A 9182-nucleotide genomic window follows, 5' to 3' on the forward strand; every position below is an offset into this window, starting at 1 on the left:
ATATCTATATCTCTCTATCTAATTTTGAGTCTTTCATAGAAATTCTTAGCCCCAGGAACATGTAACCAGCTCCCAGAATCCCTGCTAGCCAAGCTGCATGGCTACTTGGATACAAAATTTAGCAGCAGCCAGAATAAAACAGGAAAAAAGAATGAAATGCAAGCAGGCAGGCAGGCAGGCGGGCAGGAAGAAAGGATGGATGGATGGATGGAAGGAAGGAAGGAAGGAAGGAAGGAAGGAAGGAAGGAAGGAAAAAAAAAAACAGACTGCAATCTACAGAAAGACGGAGCAACTTAGTTGAACAATCCTATTTGAAATGGTCCAGGAAATTCAAAGCTTTAACCAATAATAATTGCTTTTTTAAAGTCTTTTAAATTATTATTATTATTATGTTTTGCTGGCGCTTTTCCTTTATTTTATAAATATTCAAATCAGTAGTCTTTAAGTTAAAAACAATCTCCATATTAAACAATTTGTCCCACAATAGGCACAAAAAGTTTTAAAGATATTAGTAATCCTACCAATTGACTCAGCACTGGTTTGGGTCACAGAATTCATGTGACTATTTGCATGGGCAGGCCAATGGCATATGATCATTGATTAGTGAATGTGCTGGATGTGAGGATTCTAATTTATTAACTATATTTACAGTTACATATGGACAGTATACGCTGTCCATTATATATATATATATTTATATTTAGATGTATGGTATATTGTATATTTACATTTACACAGTACACACTTTCCATTATATATATATATATGTTTATATTATATATTATATATTTATAATATATGTATATTTAATTATCAAAACTACAGGTCTAATGTTTGTGCCTTTGAAGAACATAAGCAAATTTCTTAGCAGTCTTCGACCTGCTTAGCCTTCACACACACACACACACACACACACACACACACAGGTGAAGAAAAATCAAACCTGAAGGTGTTTGAATGCTTTATATGTTAGAAAAAGTTATTAACTTTTTTGATCACAGTTCAAAACATTCAAAGAAAGGTCCTTGCTGATTTTGAATACTTAGAATATGTTTTATTTTATTTTTTATGTTTTTACTTGAGAGAAAGAGAGAGAGAGTGTGATCAGGGGAGAGGGGCAGAGGAAGGGGAGAGACAGAATCTTAAGCAGGCTCCACGCTCAAGGTAGAGCCCAGTGCAGACTTTGACCCCCAAGGCCCTGGGATCATGACTTGAGCCAAAATCAAGAGTCAGGTGCTCAACCATCTGAGCCACCTGGGCATCCCGAACACTTACACTATGAAGAAAGAGTTCGGATAAAGAAAATAAGGCAAAGTTGCTTATATCGGGGAATACAAATAAATACATTACATGGAAATTTTTAAGCTTCCTAAGATAGTGGTATCTACTGTGAAGACTCACAGTTGAGGCAGTAGCCACCAATAAACCATTTTCCTCCATCCTGCTCTGCTACCTTCATCCTCATTATTCTCATCTCACCTTCACAGGATGGACACAAGAAGTCTAAACATATCTGATGCAAGCAGAAATGGAAAGATCTGGTACCTGAGAATTGTCTCCTATTACGATGCTTGACCTTTACTATCAGTGCTCTCATTTTATGTATTTTGACCATAACTGAGTCCCTAGCTGCAAGGGAAGCCATAAAAGGGGCAGCACACTTATTACACTTAGCACTGCATTCCTACTTCCCGCCCCAGAAAAAAAGCCACACCGTTTTCAGGAAGAAGCACTAATACTAGGTAGAAGGACTAATGGGGTAAAGGCGGGGGCAACATCGAAGAGTACCGCGCAAGGCTATTCATTCTGGCTCAATGCCTTGATTCATTTACAACTCTGACAGAAACACCAAGCTGCAAAACATAAAGTCACGTGATGTGCCTTTGTAATACCACCCTTTAAAGGCTTCGTGTGTGCTCTATTCTACTTATCACATTGAAACAATCAATATGAAAATAAGGCAACTGAATCAGCTTCCCTAAATGCCCTCTACTGAAGATTAGTCCTGAAATAAAGCCCAAGAGAAAAATGTTCCTATTGTCAAATACATCGGACTCTCTTAATGTGCAGTAGTATGTTAAAGCCTCTGGCAATTCCTAAAGTTAAATATGCTTAACGTAATGTTTCCCAAATGATAAGACACACTTTTTGTAACGTAGATTACCATTCTTTAGAATTAATTTGGGTGATACTGATAAATCTTCTCTCATAAGCCTGGAAGGCTAATCCTTGCTTTCTGCGGAGGAATATTTTCTACGGAGGATTTCCCAATATATCCACTGATACTTCAGCTCATTGTTAACAGTGCTGCTTGTCAAAATTGTTTGTGTTTTTCCTTATTTTTTTTTAGTTCAAGCCACTGGATCAGGTTGGGATGAGTAGGCAATCTTATTCTTCTTTAGTTAACAAGTGTCTGACAGACTGCAATAGGTTTTACTGAGTAAACTGAAATTTAAAAATATGACATCTTGAATTATAATATGGGAAAATAAATACCATGTGAGAAATTTAGAGATTCTGAAAAAAGTAGAAACAGACAATATGTTCTGTGATTATTCAAATAAAATTTCCGTTTAACTCACTTTAAATATGACCCTTTTTATAGCCTGTATCTGTTTCAAGAAAAGAAATAGAAAAGCCATGGACTTAGGAAATGACTGATACTTCATTTCATGCCTTTCTTCCACCTCCAACCCCCTCTAGCCCTTACTGTCTACTGTCTTAGAGTTGTCAAACCCCAACTAAGGCAGAGTCTGAAAAGTAAAGATGGGCTATGCCTTAGGGTTCAATAATATTGATTCCCATGCTCATGACTTGACATGTTAGTGGAAATAAAATGTGTTCTCTACTGAATATTCTAAGTCCACATTTCAAGTGATGGGACGAGGAGTAACGCAATCATTTGCTGGCACACATGCGGGGGCAATCACATAAACCAGTTAGATTCAGACATGACAATTTAAAAAAAATGTTAAGAATGGAACACACCACCACAGAAATCCCTTTTTTACTCCCAAGACTCTTTAGAAGGCATGGCTTGAGGGGCAGCTAGGTGGCTCAGTTGGTTAAGTGTCAGACTTCCGCTCAGGTCCTGATCTCGTGGTGCATGAGTCCAAGCCCTGTGTCAGGCTCTGTGCGGACAGCTCAGAGCCTGGAGCCTGCTTCGGATTCTGTGTCTCCCTCTCTTTCTGCCCCTCCCCTCTTGCGCTCTATTTCTCTCTCTCAAAAATAAAGAAACATTTTTTTTTTTAAAGGCATGGCTTTAAAGTCTGATGAGTAATCTACAAGCAGTAAGTTTCTCCCTTTTACACTGAAGTAACCAAACTCTTCACCACGCCTGGTAAACTTTCCCCTACAAATATTAAACTCAAACCCACTGGCTGTGAGGAAAAGTCAAAATCTTGAGACCCAGCAGCAGAGTTCTGACTGCAAAAAAGACAGGTATATCAGAGCTTTTGAGTCTAGGTGTCTATATTAAAATACATACACACAGGGGTGCCTGAGTGGCTCAGTCAGTTAAATGTCTGACTTTGGCTCTGGTCATGATCTTGTGGTTTGTGAGCCCAAGCCCCAGGTCGGGCTCTGTGGTGGCAGCTCAGAGCCTGGAACCTGCGTTGGATTCTGTGTCTCCCTCTCTCTCTGTCCCTCCCCCACTCATACTCTCTCTCTCTCAAAAATAAATAAAAACATTTTAAAAATTAAAGTATACACACAAAGAAAAATGCTTTCCTTGCTTCCCTCTTTTTTCTCTCTGATAGGTTGTCACCCTCAGCCTCACACTGGATAATATAGGTTAAGTGGAGAGCACATACAAGGATGGAAACCTTGGTGCCTGGGAGAAATCCAGTGAATTCATGTCAAAAGGGGAAATTCTGCAGAGAATTTAATATACTTCTCATCTGGAGATGGTCAAATTTCCTGTCTAATTCCATCCCACCAGAATGTCCACATCAGTCAGATCCTTTTAAACTTATGTTATCAAATGCAGCCTTGGAGTTTCAATATCTTAGCTTCACATATTCCAGGTCGTGCCCATCCATGTCTTGCACAAAGCTTTCCTAGCACTCACAGCCCTCACCTCAGGGAAGCTAAGGGACTTATCCAAGGATGCCTCGCCAGTAAGTAGTAAAGCTTAGATTTTGACAAAGTCTGTCTAAATCCAAAGTCCATCACAATCTTAATTTCCTCAAACAGGAATAATGCTCAGTCTTCCCTAGTGAAAGGTGAAGTTGTGAATTTTAATCCAAATGGTCTCAGTGCAGAATCCACATCCCTGTTGACCTCATTTCTCTTGCCCACAGAAGGGATGATGGAATTGGTGGCTAGACTCTGCTTAGTGAAATCCACCTACTTTCCCACAATCCCCACTTGTCAGCCTGGAATTACAGAAATGTTAGCGATTCACGGGAGGAATATTGTGGAGAACATCTGGAGGAAAAAACAATCAGGGCACTTCACAGTGATGTCTCTATAGATGGTCAGCTAGTGGCTTTATTGGCAGTCTCAAAACATTTTGGACATGCCTCAAGCAGCGATTGCTATAAAGTGAAATTCAAAACCCAATCAAATTTATGAGGCAGCTGACACATTGACTTCACTGTGACATGTTTGTGTGAAAAAAGCATCACAAAAACAGCTCCATTTGTTTCTGGCAAATGTTAGCTTCTTAAAAAGTGCCAGTTATTTTATGGAAGGCACAAGATGCTAGACGATCCTTTCCAAAAGAAATTCCAATTCCTTCCCACTTATACTAAGCTACTAAGCTACTCTATTGGACCTAATCTGGGGACAAACATATTTTACATCACTATCTCCACAAATCATTTTCATCTGTGTGCACTTCCTAAACTTATTAGCTATTACATTTTTAGATTAAAAAAAAAAACAACTAGATTGAGGATTTAAGCAATTTACTTAGAAATATTATTTGGGATTTGGTCTTGTCGCTGCCATCATATTTAGCTGTCTCACAGGAAAATGACCTAGCAGAAAATCCACATAATGCTTTCAGTTCCTCAGTATTCCTCCAGCACCACCTCAATTAATCCTCACCATAGCACTCAATACATCTATTAATTAACCTTTAAAGAACTAAAGTGTCCCAAGGATATTTTTTAATTAAAGAAATTATGGATCAAACCAATCTTCTCAGTGGTGATTTGTAGCTCAGTATTGCAATTGTACGGTTTCCTTCTCACATTGCTCTAAAGACCTGTCACTGTTACAGGTTCCCATCCGTGGAATCCCTCCCTCCTGTGGACTCCCAGAGTCTTTTGTTTATTCTCGTCCTAATGCATTTATAATCTGCTTTGCTTTGGGGATACTTACTCTAAAAGACTGAAAATTCTTTGAAAACATTTTGGACCTTATCCATCTTTGCGGCCTCCATCACATCCAAAAAAACCTAATTATCCTAAAATATAATTATATTGAAATGAAGTAACTCAGTATAATCTTACTACATGAGAAAATGTTCCAAAAACCCAGTAGTTTGATAGACAGCGTTATTTAGGTGATCAAACACCTCCAAAATAGTCTGAATCATACAAAAACAGATTAATATAAGCTTCATATTTAATATCAGGCAGCCTGAGATATCATATCTGCCAGTTACTATGTAAAAGACTGTGGGCAATAGTGTAAGCTCTAGAAGTCTTGAGTTTTCAATAAAATGGGTGATATTAATGCAACATAGTTTTAGGGTTACAGTGAAGAAATACAATGTCTACCATAGAGTAAATTACCAATACATGGTCATCCTTTATGTTCACTTAAATAAATCAGGGCATCTTCTCTGCCTGGTCAAGATAGCCTGAGACAGTTTTCAAAGCGTGGACTTTGGATGCGCAGAATTGGCATCATCTGGCAGCTTGTTAGAGCTCCTCACATCTCTTACCAACCTACTAAATGAGAAACTCTAGAGGTGGGCCCAACAATCTGTTCAAAAAGTCCTTTGGGTGATTCTGATGAGCACTAACATTTGAGAACTCTCAACTCCTAGAGGCTTAAAAGGTTTATTTCTCTCTCATAGTACCAGTCCATTATCAGGGAGCTCTGCTCCAAGTCAATCTCAAGGGGAGGCCAAACCTGTAGAGTTACATTCATTTACATTTCAATGGACAAAACAAGTGTAAAGGTCATAGCTGGTTTCAAGCGCAATGTTACAATATGCATAGAAGGAGAAGAAAACGAGTACATATGGATAGCCTTAGTGACATCTGGAGGTGCTTTCAGCTTTCTGGTTTCTTCCCTTGGTGGAAATGGAGCTCCTGGTTAACTCAAATGCTAATATTTGACCTTACCTCAAAGGAAGGAGGAGATATCAACCTCCACTCCTGTAGAAACCTGACCCAGATAGACACTCTGCTGCTTTAAGAGGGGCACTTTACCCAATTGTCATCAAGACACTCAATTACTGGGCTGAATTTTTCTCAAGCTAAAGTCTTTCTTTCATAATTATTTAATCCTCAAAGCTTGATTCAACTTGCTAATATTAAATCTAATATAAGATGAAGCCTGATACAGACTGAAATATTAATATTTTATTGGTATTTCAAGGTACTCTGTAGGGGCCCCTTTAACCTCTAAACATTCCACCCCTGCCAGGTAAAGGTATCAGAGCATCACCCCTGCCACCACAATGGTCAGCATCACCCAACTCTCAGTCTGCAGGACCTAAGAAATGGAAATGAAAGCCTTCCTCATTAGCTTTCAGCACTAACCATCAAACCACGGAGCCGGTGCATATACTTGTGCAGATTGTGTAATGCAGAATAGTAACACACTAAAGGGCATCGGCACATCGCCAACATCAGATCTTTGTGTAGTTATTAAGAAAAACATTCACACGGCCAGCAGTAAGATACCTAATTTCCTTTAAACAAATTAATTTCTTATCACCATATTCTGTTAAGGAAAGTAAACTGTATTCAGGAAAGGGTAAGCACCTTTCTTCCTTTCTTTCCTTTTTTTTTCTACTACACCAAGACAGCTTAAGGGTTAGAGATGACCTGTGTACTATTTCATCCAAGATTTTGCTTTGGGCATTGTCATGCGCCTACTCTGTTTCACAACCTAACTATACTCTCAAAAACCTATTTATAGAAATTGGGCTTTAGCAAACTGGAACGCTTTTACAAATTGAAGAGGCCCAAAATATGAAGTATAATTGTTAAATTGTTCTTAATGTTTATTTATTTTTGAAAGAGAGAGAGAGAGAGAGAGCAAGTGAGCACAAGCAGGGGAGGGGCAGAGAGAGAGGGAGACAAAGAATTCAAAGCAGTCTGCAGGCTCTGAGCTGTGGGTACAGAGTCCGGCCCGGGGCTCAAACTCACAAACTGCAAGATCATGACCTGAGCTGAAGTCGGTCACTTAACCAAGTGAGCCACCCAGGCATCCCTGAAGGATAACTGTTTAAAAACTAAATGCTTCAGAAATACCAGCAATTACCACCCAGATATACCCTGGATATATTTTCTCAAATCAACCTGTTTGTATGTGGGAGGAATTCTACTAATTTAGCTCATCTAGATCTAAATAGATTTCACAAAATAATAGAGAATAAGAGAATGATCCATAATTATTTGGAATGAAGTCTCCAAATGGGAGGTTCTGGATCAGTTAGGTAGAAGTTTTGGGAGAAGTGTTTGGTTTTAATTTTGTTAATAGCCTTCCCAAAGTCCTGACTCTTGTTGTATCTATTTTTTCACCACAGTGTGACCACATTTGGGTAAACAACTTGCACTTAGCAGTCAACATGCTAACTCTTAAGTCTGCCACATTGTTAAAAGACAATACAGAAGCACAGGATTCGTGATGAGAATTGTATTCAGTCTGTTATGAAAGTACATGTGTGTATTGACATGTATTAATAATTGCAAGGCTCTGAGAAAGCAATGCTTTTTTGCTCCCACTCAATGTTTTAATGCACAGAAGCAATCAATCCCTGCCCTCCTCTTTGCTCAGCCACTTCTGCTGGACTTCTCCCAAGGTTACTAACAGCTCAGCCAAGAACAAAAGCTTGGATGTCAAACATCCTGCAAACATAACAGTTACTTCTTGAGTAAATCCCTGTGAATGAGCCTCCCTGGGGATAAACTACACAAGGTCTTTGAAGGAATATCTGGCTAAGTACCCTTAGGAAGATACAAATTCGAAAGTATGAAGGGAACTTTAATTTGGGAACTTAATTGCAGAAGATACATGTATAACTTTAAAAACTAAAGCCAGAGTCCTTCAAAAACTCTTAAACTTTCTTATTCATTTAATTTACCACAATTTTAACTTTAGTATATTGAGGAATTGTCCACTGTACTAACCAGTCATTTCAATCAGCCCTTCCTCCTGCCAGCAAACATCAAGACAGGAAGAAAGAATGTAGAGGAAAAATGGAGCTTACCTCTTCCTATAGACTGGATGCATCATTTATAAAAGCTGTGATGCACATGGTTCAGGCCAAGAACACTTTCATGGAACCACTTAAGACACATGATCTATAGAAGTAATTACAAAATGACTTAGATCTCCTCATACACTTTTCTTTTTACTGGTGGTATGAACATTTCACACAAGATCTACCCTCCACAGAGTTTTAAGTGTAAAATGCAGTACTGTTGACTATAGGTACACTGTTGTCCAGATGATCTCTAGAAGTTATTTGTCTTGTGTAAGTGAACCTTTATGCCTGCTAATTAGTAGTGCCTCATTTCCAGAAAATGCAAATCAAAACCACAATGAGATATAATCGCATGCCTATCAGGAGGGCTATTATCAAAAAGACCAAAAGACAAGTGCTGGTGAGGATGTGGAGAAATTGAAACCTTTGCACCATGCGGGTAATAATGCAAACTGGTGCAGCCACTAGAGAAAACAGTATGGAGGTTCCTCAAAAACTAAAAATAGAACTACCATTTGAAAAGCAATCTTACCTCTGGGAATTTATCCAAAATAATGGAAGTCAGAGTATTGAAGAGAGATTAGCATTTGAGAGTAGCTATTGTATTGAAGAGACAGTAGCATTATTCATGGGACTCAAGATACAGGAACAACCTAAACATCCATCGATAACTGAATGTATAAATAAAATGTGGTATATATTCAGTTGCGTGTGTGTATGTATTATAGGATGTATTCATATACTTTTAAAACACCTACTATAGTAACCTTTAGTCTATCCTCCTTAA

General features: G+C 38.5%; 1 long non-coding RNA gene across 1 annotated transcript in view; it reads right to left on the reverse strand.

Moving 5' to 3' along the window:
* Positions 1-8953, reverse strand: part of LOC131493347 (uncharacterized) — a 29028-nt gene extending 20075 nt beyond the window's left edge. Inside the window, exon 1 of the long non-coding RNA XR_009252579.1 lies at positions 8399-8953. This is a non-coding gene — a long non-coding RNA (uncharacterized LOC131493347). The remainder of the gene's footprint in view (positions 1-8398) is intronic.
* Between the last annotated feature and the right edge of the window lie 229 nt (positions 8954-9182).

The sequence above is a fragment of the Neofelis nebulosa genome, chromosome 13 (genome assembly GCF_028018385.1).
Source record: "Neofelis nebulosa isolate mNeoNeb1 chromosome 13, mNeoNeb1.pri, whole genome shotgun sequence".
NCBI classification, from domain to species: Eukaryota; Metazoa; Chordata; class Mammalia; order Carnivora; family Felidae; genus Neofelis; species Neofelis nebulosa.